Here is a 15,635-nt window from a genome sequence, read left to right on the forward strand (position 1 = left end):
ATACATAGCAGCAGCCTTAGTCAGTCCACTGCAGCGCAAAGACTTCTCTCATCATTTTCCATCACGTCCTACAGTATTGCTTATTAGCCTGTTTCATAGAATAGCAGCAAATTTCCGATTACCAGCTAATTTCCGCATTTCGTATCTTCATTTCGCTCCTTGTCTGGCTCTTCCCTTCACTCATGTAGGGCCTGCCTCTCCGTTGCCTAAGTTGTCCGTCTGTTGTTTGATCTACCTGCGACATGACCTGTTTATAATACATACTCTTTTCCCTGCTATCCAGGAAACGCTATTTTCATGTTTACACAGTAGGTTTTCTTACTTACTTTAAAATTTTAATATGGTCAACTGTCGCTTAGCTTCGAAATAGTCCAATTTGTTCATTGGCTGATCTGTGGTGGCACCCCGTCTAGGTAAACTGTTTTGCCTATGTCAGACTTGTGCCGTATCTTCTTGCTGGAAGTTTGCTTTCATTCAGCCTCTTCCGAAAAGGGGTGGTCGTTCCTAACCCACTCAGTATCGCCCAATTGCCTCCGTATATTGTTTTTGTAAAGTGTTTGAGGGTATGTTTAACTAGAAGATTCTGAAGCATTGTCCTCTCATAAACTTCTTTCTGTTAACGATGCTCCACTGGTGATGTACACCTTGCCTTATGGTCTTTGGCCATCCTCCTTTTGGGACTGTGGCGAAACCTTTGTCATTGCACCTGTCATAGTCAAAGCTATCGACCGAGTTTGGCAAAAATTGATGATTTCCAAAGCGCACTATTATGATTTCTTTCCTGTCTGTGCCTTCATCTCTGGCTTCCCTTATGGTCGTTCTGTAGCTGCTATTGTAGACTATGTTCGTCTTCTAAAACTATCGATAGTGGTGTTCCTTAGTGCTCTGTACTCTCACCGGCTCTCTCCCTTCTATTCATAATTGATTTTCTGAACTGCATTTTTATCCCTGTCCACTCTCACTCAGATTTCTCTATCCTTCACATTCCTAAATGCTTGTTTCGGTGTCCGTTTCCTCATTTCTTTAAGTCATGATATGATGAAGCTGTGGTTCACTACTTTCTGATTTGACTATCATTTATGATGATTCTGTATATATATAGATAGATAGATAGAGATAGAGATAGATATAGATGGATAGACATAGATAGATAGATAGATACATACATAGTATAGATACATAGATAGATATAGATATCGATACATAGACAGATAGATATAGATACATAGGTAGATAGCTATAGATACTTAGATAGATAGATATAGATACACAGACAGATAGATATAGATACTTAGATAGATAGATATAGATATAGATACAGATAAATAGATAGATAGATATAGATATAGATAGATAGATAGATATAGACATAGATTGGTAGAGATAGATAGATAGAGATGGATAGAGATAGATAAATATAGATAGACAGATAGGTAGATAGATAGATAGATAGATATAGATAAATAGATAGATATACCGTATATATAGATATATATAGATAGATAGATATTTATAGATGAATATAGATACATATATATATATATATATATATATAGATAGATAGATAGATAGATAGATAGATATAGATAAATATATACATATATATATATATATATATATATATATATATATATATCTATAGAGAGAGAGAGAGAGAGAGAGAGAGAGAGAGAGAGAGATTGATAGATATAGATATAGATAGATAGATATGGATAGATAGATAGATATAGATGGATGGGTAGCAAGGCAAAGACTGTCTACAGTTGAGCGTTCTTGTATAAATCGATACTGCCGATCATTGATTAACTTATTGATTTCTAGATACTTGACCATGTGTTTGTTAATTAGTGTCTCAAAAACTTTACCGAGAACGGATGTTATTGCAACTGGTCTATAGTTTGATGGATCAGAAGTTGCCCCCTTTTTAGTAACAGGATGGATATTTGCTTCTTTCCAAGAGGCTGGAAAACTTGAGGTACGGTTGCATAAGTGGAAAAATTTTGCCAATACAGGAGCCAACACTGAGAAGCAATTTTTAAGTACAATTGAAGGAATTTCGTCTGGACCAGTGGGTTTGTCTGCTGAGAGATTCTTTAATTCAGCTTGTACGTATCTGGTGTGAATCATGAAAGGAGGTATTTAAGGGGAATCAAAATCAAGTACAGGAATATTGTGATTTTCTGTATTAAGGGTTGAGTTTGTTGAAAAAATGTCAACAAGAAGGTTGGCTTTTCCACGTGGGTCACTTACTAGATTTCCATTGGGGGACTGTAACGGTGGAATGGAAGAGGTGGTAGTGAAGTTAGTTTTGAATGAATATTAAGGGTTGACCAGAATATTTTGTTATCATTTGGGTTGTTTAGTAGTTTGTTAGCTTGTCTATGTAAAAAGTTTGATTTAGAAAGACTGATAATAGTTTTGGCATGGTTTCTGATATTTCTATAATAGTTAAAGGCTTCTTTGGTTTTGGTCCTTATATAAGTGTTATAGGCTATTGTTTTATATTCTGTTACTCTAGCACAATTGTGGTCAAACCATTCAGGAGAATTACATCTTCTTCTGTACCAATGATGAAGAATGAATGTTTCCGTGCCGACTTTAATGAAATCCTGTATGTGGCCCAATGTGGAATTCGCATCTTGGGAGAAAAAGGAGGTCCAAAGAACAGCCATGAAAAAATTTTGGAGTCCCTCCCAGTCTGCCCTGTCGTAGTGCCATTTAGTCACCACGACAGGTTCAGAGCAGGAGGGTGTGGTAGGTGCTAAACTGGTGGCCTGAATCAGACAGTGAACAGAGGATCCGAGGGGGGACTTCACGTCGATATTATAATTATCTGAATTACACCTTATTACACCTTAACCTTCTCTTGTCAGTTGTTTTATATCTTTTTTTCAATATGAACATAATCTGCATCAGTAATAAACAGCAGGATACATAGATGTACTGTTCAGAACAAATCCCTAATGAAGAGGTGTTACCGAATCTCCAGAACTAATTTTAGTGCGACCTATTGAAGCTTGGGTTTGTGTGGATTAACTTCTTCATTAATTCCCTTCAGTTTGATGAGGTATTTTATTATTGGTGTGTGTGTGTGTGTGTGTGTGTGTGTGTGTGTGTGTGTGTGTGTGTGTGTGTGTGTGTGTGTGTGTGCAGGACAGAATTTTCGAACATGAATATAAATACAGTCAAAGAAAAAACTATCTTCCCAGTTCCGTCTAAAGAAAATATACAACTGGGAAAATAATGAATACCCTGGCACTGTTAGTGTGTGATTCATATGGGATCATTTTTTTTTCCTACGTGTATTCGTCAAACTTTGGGAAGATGCTTAAGTCTTTGTCCGTACAAACATTAGCCTCACAGACACACACACACACACACACACACACACACACACACACACATGAATATTTGTGCCCTGTTAACCTGTCGCATTAGCAGTTGTATTCTTCCTTCTTCCTGACGAATTTATTCAGCCTGAGAAAGACATCTTGAACTGGAAGGGTCAGGTCGATACTTCATTAGCCCAGTATAAGTTGTCCCAGAAGAAATATATAGATCATCTGTTCGGTAGCCAGAATAAACTGCTGATTTAATCCATTCAATACCATATGTCAAAGTTTACACTTTTAGATGCATAGTATATTCGTACCGCAAACCAGCGTATAAAACATAGATAGATAAACAGATAGATAAAATGATAGATAAGTAGGTAGGTAGATAGACTAATAAAAAGAAAGACAAATATATAGATAGACAGATAAATAGATAAACAGATAGACAGATATGGCAGTAGCCAGAATACCAGTGTAAAGCACACGTGGTTACCGTATATAGGAAAATTGTGAGTTTTCGATAATATATATACATTTCTTGTTTCAATGGTTAGTTTACTACCGGTTATGTTGTTGGATAATCCTGGTCCATCTGGCAGAGCAGACCCGTCGACAACAGGTATGCAACCGTTTCTGTGGGGTCGTCTAACAGGTATAATGCAATACATACACCTTGTAGGGATCCGGCTTCCCTTTGTGGTAGACAACACCTCACCAGGTAGGGACGTGGATCCTTCCTCACGGCGAGGTGCAGGGACGATATATGAAGCGATTTGGCTGCCGGGGGGACACAATAGGTGCATCGCTCCCACCAGGGTACACAGTGCCGCCACGTGTAAGCTCCTCGTCATCACCAGATATTATATAAATTGGACACAGAAATTCCACTGATCGTCGTTTAACTACAGTAATGTAATCCAAACCTAATCTAATTACACACCTTGCATTATTTTACAGATAGTTTTATGGCAAATACTCAGATGAAGTTGCATCCATTGTGCTACTTCTAAATGCCTTCCCCTGAGCTAAGATGGTATCTGGTAGCCCTTATGACTGCAGTATCACACTGCCATATTGCAGAACTTCCCCCTATCAGAAATCTTTTATTCCCCCTTAACGCATCTCTCTGGAACTCGCTTCCCCAGACTTGTTTCCCCCTAAACTTCAACCTACAACTGTTCAAGTCCAACTGTTACAGATTTGTTAAGAATCGAGGACACCAATAATCTGGTGAATGGATCATTTTTTTAAATTCTTTTTTTTTTCTTTCATCATCTGTTCTGTTGTTTAACCCCTACATTGCAGGGTTGTTTTTGCGCTGCTTGCACGTCCCGCGAGGATATTCGCGCTCCGACTGACTTTTTAAAAATCTATCTATCTATCTATATACCTAGGCTGCTTCCCCCAAGGAAAGGGAGGTAGCCGAGACAGGACGACTCACTCTCCATTTACTCATCCATTCAAACACATTCATTCGCATCTTAGCCCCAAAGGGGAGAACGGACAGATCCTTACCGCATCACACCGCACAAGGGTCAACTGCGCAATGCAATCAGTGACATCCGCAGCAGAGCCCGACAGCAGAACTGGTTTACCCCTGCCACATCATAACAGACCCATCCCCTTACCCGCACCTGACCTGACTAGCTGATCAGACCAAATGCGGGAGAATATCCCCTCAGGGCTGCGTCATCACTTATTCATTCACAATTTCTCTCCACTTATTTCTGTCACGCACAGCCACTCTTCCTTGCTCAACAGACATCCCTCTCGCATCCAGCGCTCTCTTCACACTGTCCGTCCATCCTATTCGTGGTCTCCCTCTCAGTCTTACACCTCTCACATCAGATCTAGTTATCTTTTTCACCAATCGTTCATTATCCATTCTCTCCATATGCCCAATCCATCCCAACACCCTCTGCTCAACTCTACCAGCCATCTCCCGAACAACTCCAGTTCTCCTTCGCACTTCATCATTTCGCACTCGATCCACACGAGTCACTCCACACATACTCCTCAGACATCTCATCTCCATTACATTCAAACTTTTCCTCTCTGCTACACCCACATTCCATGTTTCAGCCCCATATAATGCAGTCGGTACCACAACACCCTCATACAGCCTTCTCTTTACATCCATTCTAAGCGAACGACATTTAAACACTTTTTTCATTCCTCCCAGCACCTTTCCTACTTCATTTATTCTAAACTTCACTTCTGCATCTATTCTTCCATCCACAGCAACATATGACCCTAGATATTTAAAACAATCTACCTCCTCAAGCAACTCACCATTCAAAACTATATTCATCCCCCTACCATCTATCAACCTCGTACACTTCATCACTTTACTCTTATTCTCATTTACTTTCAATTTCCTCCTTTCACACACCCTCCCAAACTCCTCTACCAACTGTCTCAATCTCTCCTCTGAATCAGTCACCAGTGCAGTATCATCTGCAAACAGCAGCTGCTTCAGATTCCACTCTCCTCCATCAACATTTACCAGACTCAGACCACCTAAAACTCTTGCATTCATCTCCCTTACAACACCATCCATGTAAATATTAAACAACCAAGGCGACATCACACATCCCTGTCGCAGCCCCATTCTCACGGGAAACCAATCACTCACAGCATTTCCCACTCTTACACACGCTCTACTATTTACATAAAAACTTTTCACCCCTTTTAGTAACCTACCATCAAGTCCATACAATCTTAAAACAGTCCACAAAGCCTCCCTATCAATTCTATCATACGCTTTCTCTAAATCCATAAATGCCCAAAACACATCCTTGCCTTTCGCTAAATACTTTTCACGCACTTGTCTCACAGCAAACACCTGATCAACGCATCCCCTCCCTCTCCTAAAGATCACACTGCTCATCACTAATCACTCCCTCTGTACCCTCTCTAACTCTCATAATTAACACTCTACCATACACTTTACCTACAACACTCAACAGACTTATACCCCTAAAGCTAGTACATTCATACTTATCACCCTTGCCTTTATACAATGGGACCACACAAGCACTTGCCCAGTCAATTGGCACCATACCTCTCAAAGCACACATTCAACAATCTTACTAACCAGGCAGCAATAGTCACTCCACCACCCTTCAGGCATTCCACAGCACACCCATCCATACCTGCAGCTTTCCCTGTTTTCATATCCTTTACTGCCTTCTCCACTTCTTCCTTCGTGATCAAAGAATCATTCAACTCTCCCAACACATTTATTCCTTGCACCCTTCCATCCGCCACAATCTCAGCCACCCTTTCCTCCTCTACATTTAACAATCTTTCAAAATACTCTGCCCATCTCTTCCTTACTGCATCCATCTCAATTAACATCCTTCCATCCTCTGCTTTTACTCGTTCTTCCTTCCCAGACTCTCCCTTTCGCACCCTTTTCACCTCCTTCCAAAACATTTTCTTATTCTGTTGAAAATTCTCTGTCAGCCGCCTACCCCACCTCTCATCTGCTGCCACTTTAGCATCACGCACAGCCCTTCTCGCTCTATTCCTCTTTTCCTTATACCTTTCATATGACATCTCATCCTTCCTCTGCAGCCACACTTCATATGCCCGTCTCTTCTCAGCCACAGCCATACTTACTTCCTCGCACCACCATTCACTTCCTTTTCTTACACCACCACCGACACGTCTCACACCACACACCTCTTCTGCATGCCCCACCACAGCACTCTTAAACAACTGCCATTCCTCCTCCACGCTGCCATTTTCCCGATCTTTCACTGCGTTCCACTCATCTTTCAATTTCTCCTGATACTCTATCTTTTTCTCTCTTTTATCCAACTCACTCACTTTCAAAACCTCCCTGCCACACCTAACCCTCCTAGCTCTCACCCATCTCTTACCTACTCTTAACTTTCCCTCCACCAGGTAGTGGTCAGACATACCTCCACCCTCCCATCCAACAATCTTCCTATTACATTCCTAGACACAACCACATAGTCCATCAAGGCTCTATCAAAAATCCTTCCACCCTCCTGTCTCACCCATGTATACTTATAAATATCTTTCATCTCAAACAGCGTATTCCCAATCACCATCTCTCACTCAACACACATCGCTATCATTTGTTCCCCATTTTCATTTCTTCCAGGCACACCATGCATACCAACTACGCCTTCAACTGCTACATTTCCCACTCTAGCATTCAGATCTCCCATCATTACCACATTCACATTCGCTCCAAAACTCTGCAGACACTCATCAACATCATTCCAGAAAGACTCCCTCTCTTGTTCATCCCTTTCACTACCAGGCCCATATGCACTCACAAACACCCACAATTCACGTTCAAAATTCGCTTTCACTCACATCAGTCTCGATGACATCTCCTTCCATTCAATCACACACTGCTGTACTTCCGGACTCACTAACAAGGCCACACCTTCTCTTGCCCTTCCTATATCAACACCTGACAATCTTCCATTCACACTTCCAAACATAGATTCCCCCTTCCCTTTCATCTTCGTTTCACTCAAAGCTAACACATCCAACTTTCTTCTCACAAACATTCTCCCAGTCTCCTCCCTTTTAGCCTCAATTGTACTACATCCACTCACATTCATAGACCCAATCTTCAGGGTACGGGGATAACTCCATCTCCCATCCCTTTCTCTGGCCTGTCTCTTTTTAGGAACTAAAAAACAGAGGAGGGGGTCCCAGGTCCCCTCACCCCGCCCCTTTTAGTCGCCTTTTACGACACGCAGGGAATACGGTGGCAGTATTCTTCCTAACACAACCTGGCTGCAGAGTAGTAGTACCACCCCACAGTGTGGCCAGGTTGTGTCCCCCCCGCCACAGGGTTTTTTTTTTTAAATATTTGCCAAAAATAAGTTATTAGTCCTAGAATGTTATAATTACATGTGCATATGGCACATACCATCAGCATTCCCTTGGGATGTCTGTTGAGCCTTCGTCGTCCACCGTAGGACTTGTGGAGACTTCTGAATTGGGTAACGAAGTCTCCACTTTGCACTTCCCATAATATGGTTACCACCACCTGATATTATAACTACAAACACTATTCTATGAATTTCAAGTAGTTTGAAATTCATATTCCAAAAAAAAAAAACACTGTGAAAGCAATGTAAATTACGAGTGCATACGAGCTTTCCTCCCGTGCTGGTTCCTCGAAGGTATTCTGAGGTGGAGCTGTCATTTATTATTTATAAACACACTCACACTTTATATTCCTAGTACTTTATTACACTTATTTATATATACAATATTTATCTACAAGTTTCTCTCAGCACTAGTAGTTTCTTTTCACTCTTGGCATTCACTTTCTCATCCTGTATACTAGCGTAGAGAGTGCATCTCACTTTCACTTTCATAACTCCCAGTATTCATACATGCTTGAGTGAAACTTTCACTTTCATTACTCCTAGTATTTATACTCGTATTCTTATATTACTACTCATTTACATTTCTATTTACATTCTCTATTATATTTGCATTATTTACATTTCTACTTTATTTACACTATGTTATGCACAGTCACTTGCAGCAACTTAAAAAACTATTTTCCACTGTTCACTTATATTTACATTCATTGCTTTCACTTGCTGTTTACACATTATTTACACATTATTTACATTTCCACTTGCACTGTTTTAGAATCACCTGAAAGATCGTAGTCACTGTCCATCATTTTCATTGATAAATTAGCCAGTTCACGTTCCACAGCAGTCATTTAGCCATTTACCCCTTTCCACACGAGGTTTAGTAGAGGTAGAGGTCACAGGGCCCTTTGCATGGGGCTAAAAAGCGGTGGAACTCTACAGGCGCGATTCTGACGGGTTTCAGCTTGAAAGACGACAATAAACTGAATGCTGTGGCCTAGGGGCAGTGGAGGGCTGCAAATCTCAGCGTGGTGACAGCTGCTAATATATACACTATGAAAAGCTTGGCAGGAAATCTAGACAATACATAATAAATTAGGTACAGTAGTTCCAGGTGAATGTAAATATCACTTAGGCTTCTCCCTTCCTTTCTTATATATAATTTTATTATGAGAACAGGTCATACGACATATTTGAAGGGGAAATAAGCAGGGAAAATTAGCGAACGAGTGCACGTGAGGTGTTGCCAGGTGATAATTATCCCATTCCAGATGTATGGCAGTATCAATTACCTTTTCTTTTTCTTCTATATATTATTTTGTATAAGAATAGGGCAAAGGTCACATTTCAATGGATAAAATGAGTGGAAAAATCCGTCCAGCATTTGTGTAGCACAGCGCAGCTGGTCAGGTGGGAGGAGAGGGTAGTGGAGGGGAGGTAAGGAGGGGGGGGGAGTCAAGGACAGGAGAAAAATGGCTAAATTGTCAACAGTGGATGGGAGTACAGGTGACATTAGCAGAACTGAGTATAGCTGAACACTGGTAGTACTGATAGATGATACAAGCCACCACTTGAAAGCCAGGCGAATTCAAAATAACACAATCACAAAAGTGATGCCCCGCAGTATGATCCCATGCTCTCCGTGGTTAATGGGGTTAAAAAAAATGAGCTTTAATATTTTCTTTCCTGGTAGAGAAAAGAACAACACCCGTGAAAATTATGTAGTGTATGTTGGCTGCCATTTATAACTTCCAGCATGTGTAGGTACACTCATGATTACTAATTTCTGACCAGAGACACGTGGTGGACAGTGTTATGACCACACATGAGCCACGCATGTGAACACAGCCTCTACACTACCGGGCAGGGCAAAGAACTATAACCAGGTGATCTGAAGTGTTCTGCTCCTCACATCTCTGACATTACCATATTTTTATGATTTCTCTTCCATAACTTCCCAGATAACATGGGGTTACTCGGCTCATTCCGGATTAGTATTGGTACCGCCGGGTTGCGGCATATTGCATGTGATCTGCATTGGCTTAACCCGCAGCGTCCCGTCGACATACTTCCACGTCCTCACGTTATGTCACTGCCAATCCCGTTGACGTACTTCAACGTCCTGCAATTGCAAGGTTCATAATTTCCACAATTTTCAAAATTCGCGTGAGATTTTCGATTCGCCCACGTACCCAAGCCTCCCCTACCTGCCCCCAGGCAGGCAGCGTCCCAGACTCCGCGTGACCTGCGCTCGCCCTTGTCTCGGTCACTCACCTGTTAGCAGTGACCCAGGTCAGACATGGCGCGTAAAGGTCTCTCAGACGACGAAATACAATCCGCCCTGGATGCCTTCACTGGAGATAGTGATTCTCCACTTGATGATGATGTGGTGGATCAAGATTATGTGCAGCCTGAAGAGGAAATAACAAGCAGTGATGAGGAGGTCCCTTCGCCCCGGAAAAAGCGGTATGTCACGTATCATAAGGCAAGGGAAGGCCACCCTGCACCCAAAACACCTGCATGGACCTCTCTCCATCCCCTAGAGAGAGATTCTGATGAGGACGAGGATGAGGACGATGACGATGATGGCGGCTTAGGACGTGATGTTGCCTCGTGGTTGGGGAAGGAAAAAATCTCACCCCGAGGATCAGAAGGTGGGGCGAGAAGGCAAATAAAGTATGGCCTAGTGTTTTGTCTGGGGAAGGCGAAAGTGGTGTGGTGGGAGTGCGGGGTGAAAGGGAAGTGGTGTGAGGGAGGCAGCACGAGCACGTGGTGCACGTAGGCCTAGGGGAGAGGAGGTGGAGCCACTCCCCAGCACGTCTTTCGCCATACAATATTCCCAAACTTCCTCCACACAGCCCCAGGATGTGGGGAAAGGAAGGAAAGGGAAGGGAAAGGGTAAAGGAAAAGGGAGAGGGAAGAGAAGTGCGAGTGATGAAAGGCGCCGCTCTCCACCTCCCCCACCACCACCAATGTTGCGTTGTGCCTTCAGCCATGTTTCAGAGAGTACCATAACTTCCTATACTACTGAAACTGTGTGGGATGGCGATATGACGCTCAGTATAATGGTAAGGCCAGTCAGTATGTGCCAAGTCTTATATAAACTTGAAACGGGTGTAATGTTTGCAGGAAAGTAATGTATAAGTTGAGAAATAGTGTAAGTTGAACGAAGTGATATGAAAATTACACCCACTGTATAAATCTGCGAAAATATGACGCTCAGTATAACACTCTGGTCAGTAAATATGTGATAGCAAGAATATAAAGTGGAAACGGGTGTAATGTTAACATGAATAAAACGTATAAGTTGAAAAATAGTGTAAGTTGTAGTAATTGATGTCACGAGTACACCCACTGTGTAAATCTGTGAAATATTACGCTCAGTAGAACATTCTGGTCAGTAAGTATGTGATAGGAATTATATAAAGTGGAATTTGTTGTAATGTTAGTAGTAAGGTAATTTATAAGTTGAATACTAGTGTAAGATGAAACAAATGATATCGCGATAACACTCACTGTGTCAGTACGCGCTAATATGACGCTCAGTTGAATCGTAAGGTCTGAAATTATGTGATATCAATTATATCAAGTGTAAACATGTGCAATGTTAGTGGAGAATTATTATATAAGTACAAAAATAGGTTGTAAGTTGAAATAGTAGCCATAGCGACTTCACCGTGTGTGTTATTATGCGCTATTATTACGCTACAGACTTACGTAAGGCCTGAATTTATCTCAAAACAGTTCTATAAAGTTGAAAAGTGTATAATGTTATTTGGAAAGTATTATGTAAGTAGAAAAAACACAATACGAGTTGAAACAACAGTCACAGCGAGTTCACTCACTACGTAAATAAGCGCTAACATTACGCTAAATGTTATCAAAAGGCCCGTGAATACGTAAAAACAATTCAATAAAATGTAAAATGGTATAATGTTATTGTAGAAGTATTATGTAAGTAAAAAAAATGATATGTATCATGATTTTCAAATGTTAGCGATTCATCGTGACCAGTCTGCCCGATTTTGCTAATTTCGCACGATGGTACAATGCTTATTTCTGCTCTATTTTTGTATAAAATCCAATATACTCTTTTATCACATGTTTTTATGTTTGTAATAAATACATATCTACTTACTTTCATTGGTTTCCCAGACTTATAATACCATAGAAAACGTTAGAGGCTCAGACCGCCTACAGAGAACACGGGGCCAGGTGGGACCAAGGCATACCTGGTTAGGGTAATTATGGACCCCGGGGAACAATTTCTTTGCCACTGACCATTGTTTCTGACCAAAAGCGAAAGTTTTAGCAAAAAAAAAAAAAAAAAAAGGGTTGAAAAATGGTCGGGATTGGGGGGTACCAGTGGTCAAAAAGTGGTCGGGACGGGGCGGGTTAATACACAAAGTACTCTTCCAGTCCAATTCTGGCAAACTAGAATTGAAACAGAATATTGTTGCCAATGCTAGCATATACCTGAATTGAGTCTATATAGTCAAACCCTTATCACGCCATCTCCAGCTGTTTGTTTAATGTTTGCCTGTAAATAAATTTTACAATTTTTAAGTTAATTTTAGGTAGAGAACACTGAAACAAAAAATGGTTAGTCGATCGATGATCTTAAATGTTCTAATTTTACTTGAAAATTAGAAAATTATGCATTGTATTATAACTTTTCTGAATAACAATTGGTTATTTGTTATAATAATAATAATAATAATAATAATAATTATTATTATTATTATTATAATCCAAAACAGTGACTGCACTGGATTTCCCTCCTATTTTCCCGACTTTTCTTCCACCGCCCGCAATACTACTGATGTCTATCTTTCCGATATTTGCAGGGCAAATTACACTCCTTACACTAAATTTGACTTGGCAAAACTCCGTGTTTTCTTAGTAGTTCAATAGATGCTTCATTATTTCTGTGGTGAAGTAAATTTGATTTTGTGTAGTTTGTACTTTTTTCCCCCCTTCCTATGCTAAATCTGTTTTTTTTTTTGTTTTTTTTTCAAACTATTTGGCTCCTATACTGGTCTGGCAGTCTGTCCAGTAGAATTATGTGTGTAACATATACCAGACATGCTTTAACAAAGAACCAAAAATTATAAACTGCAGATGTTTGAGAGCCGCAAGATGTAAACAGACTTATCACAAACATTTTCCAGTCTCCAAAAACGACCTTTCAATCAGCTTGTATTGTGCTGAATATCACTAATCAACAAAGACATGAATGATGTTCAGCTCAGTTCAAGGTAATTCAAAGGTGGTCTCTCAACTTGTAAAACGAGAAGAAAACTGGATATGCAGTTTTGCCTTTAATGGTCTAATACATAACCAATGCTGGCTAACAGATGATTCTCTAATGGTTATGAATAGGTCTGGTACAGCAGTACATATTTACATGAATTGACACGTACCCAGCAAACACTGAAATGGCTGGCCAGCATTGGCATATACCGGAACTAAGGGAAAACGGCAACCATGCACTGGGCCGATTCCTGGCCATAATATTCTGTTTATATCGGGCCAATTGATGTAAATGTGTTGGGCCGATATATAAATAAAACTTTTTCTGACACTGGGCTGAAATGGCAACCATACATTGGACCGATTCCTGTCAGTAATAGTTTTATACATACATACATATTCACCAAACCCTGCAACTCCCATTCATCTTCACTCAGCAATACTGTATCATCAGCAAACAGCAACACCGGAATCTTCCAAATCTCATCCTCATTCATTAGAGCCACCCCCACATCCACTGCCCTATCTTGCACCTCTTTTACAACCCCATCCATGTATATATTAAACAGCCATGGAGACATCACACAACCGTGTTTCAGTCCCACACTGAGATCAAAGAACTCACTCAGCTCACCATCCACTTGCACCGTAGTCCTAGCTCCTTCGTACATGCTCTTCACAGCACTTGGCAATTTCCCCTCCACTCCATATATTCTTACTGCGATACCTTCCATACACCTTGCCTATCTATTCTGTCGTATGATTTCTCCAAGTCCATGAAGGCAGCATACACTTTCTTTCCCTTCTCTAGATACTTCTCCACTAAACATCTTAGAACAAATATCTGATCTACACTCCCTTTTCCCTTCCTAAATGCCCCTTGTTCTTCTCCAGCTAGCTCCTCTGTCATATGCCTAACCCTATCAATGAGTATTATACGATATTTTTCCAGTCACACTAAGAAGGCAAATACCCCTATGGTTACCAAATACTTCTCTCTCCCCTTTTCCTTTGTATAAAGGAACAATTATACCTGATTTCCAGTCCTCTGGAATCCTTCCCTCTTCCCAAGACAATCTACACAACGTCCATATCCACTCCACAACAATCTCACCCCCATACCTCAGCATTTCATCACACACTCCATCAATTCCTGGGGCCTTTCCCCTCTTGAGCTTCTTCATTGCTTCCACTGCTTCCACCCTACTTATCTCTTCCTCCCTCCTCTCATCTCTTCTTCTCCCAGCCATTCCCCGACCACTTATACTCGCACTGCTTTCACTCTCTACATTCAACAAATTCTCAAAATGCTCCTTCCATCTCCTCAATTTCTTTCTCTTCTCCACCAACAATCTATTATTCCTATCATTCACTCCCCTACTATTTCCCCTTTCACACTGCCTTACTTTCTTTACCTCCTTCCAAAACAATTTCTTACTCTCCCTCCATTTCACACTCAGATTCCTCCCAAATTCTTCATCCACTTTCTTCTTACTCTCCTTCACCAATCTCTTCACCTCCCTTCTCCTGCTCACATATACTTCTCTCTTCTCCCTCCCATCATCTCCCCTACCTCTACTCGCTAGCCATTCACTATATGCCTTCTTTTGTTCCACAGCTCGTTTCACCTCATCATTCCACCATGCTGTCGCTTGCACACCCTTGCATCTCCTCCTCACTCCACAAACCACCTCACACGCTGCACCTGTCTCTTCCGTGAATATCTTACATACGTCTTCCATCCCTTCCATCTCCTCTAACTCATACCTTCCCAATCTTTCTTCCACTATGCTCTTATACTTTGCCATTTTCTCACTATCTTGCAGCTTCTCCACTCTTCTCACAGGAGCTGTTTCCTCCTGTCTTCCCCTTCGTCTCTTCAGCCAATTTCTTTGCAACTTTACCTTGGCCATCACTAAGTGATAGTCCGAGACTCCATTCCCCCGCCCTCTCCACACTCTTGCATCCAACACTTGTCTTCTCATTTGCTCATCCACACACACATAGTCTATCATTGCCTTTCGTTCAACAAGTTCACCATCCATCCTCCTCATTACTCTCTCTGTATACCTGTGGATCATCTTATGCCGAGAGTAGGTGTTGACTATTGCCAACCCCTTACCAGCACAGATGTCCACCAAAACATTACCATTCCCATCTACTT

This window comes from Coenobita brevimanus, chromosome 104 (assembly GCF_032717465.1).
Source record: "Coenobita brevimanus isolate Jiangsu-jjx chromosome 104, ASM3271746v2, whole genome shotgun sequence".
NCBI lineage: Eukaryota > Metazoa > Arthropoda > Malacostraca > Decapoda > Coenobitidae > Coenobita > Coenobita brevimanus.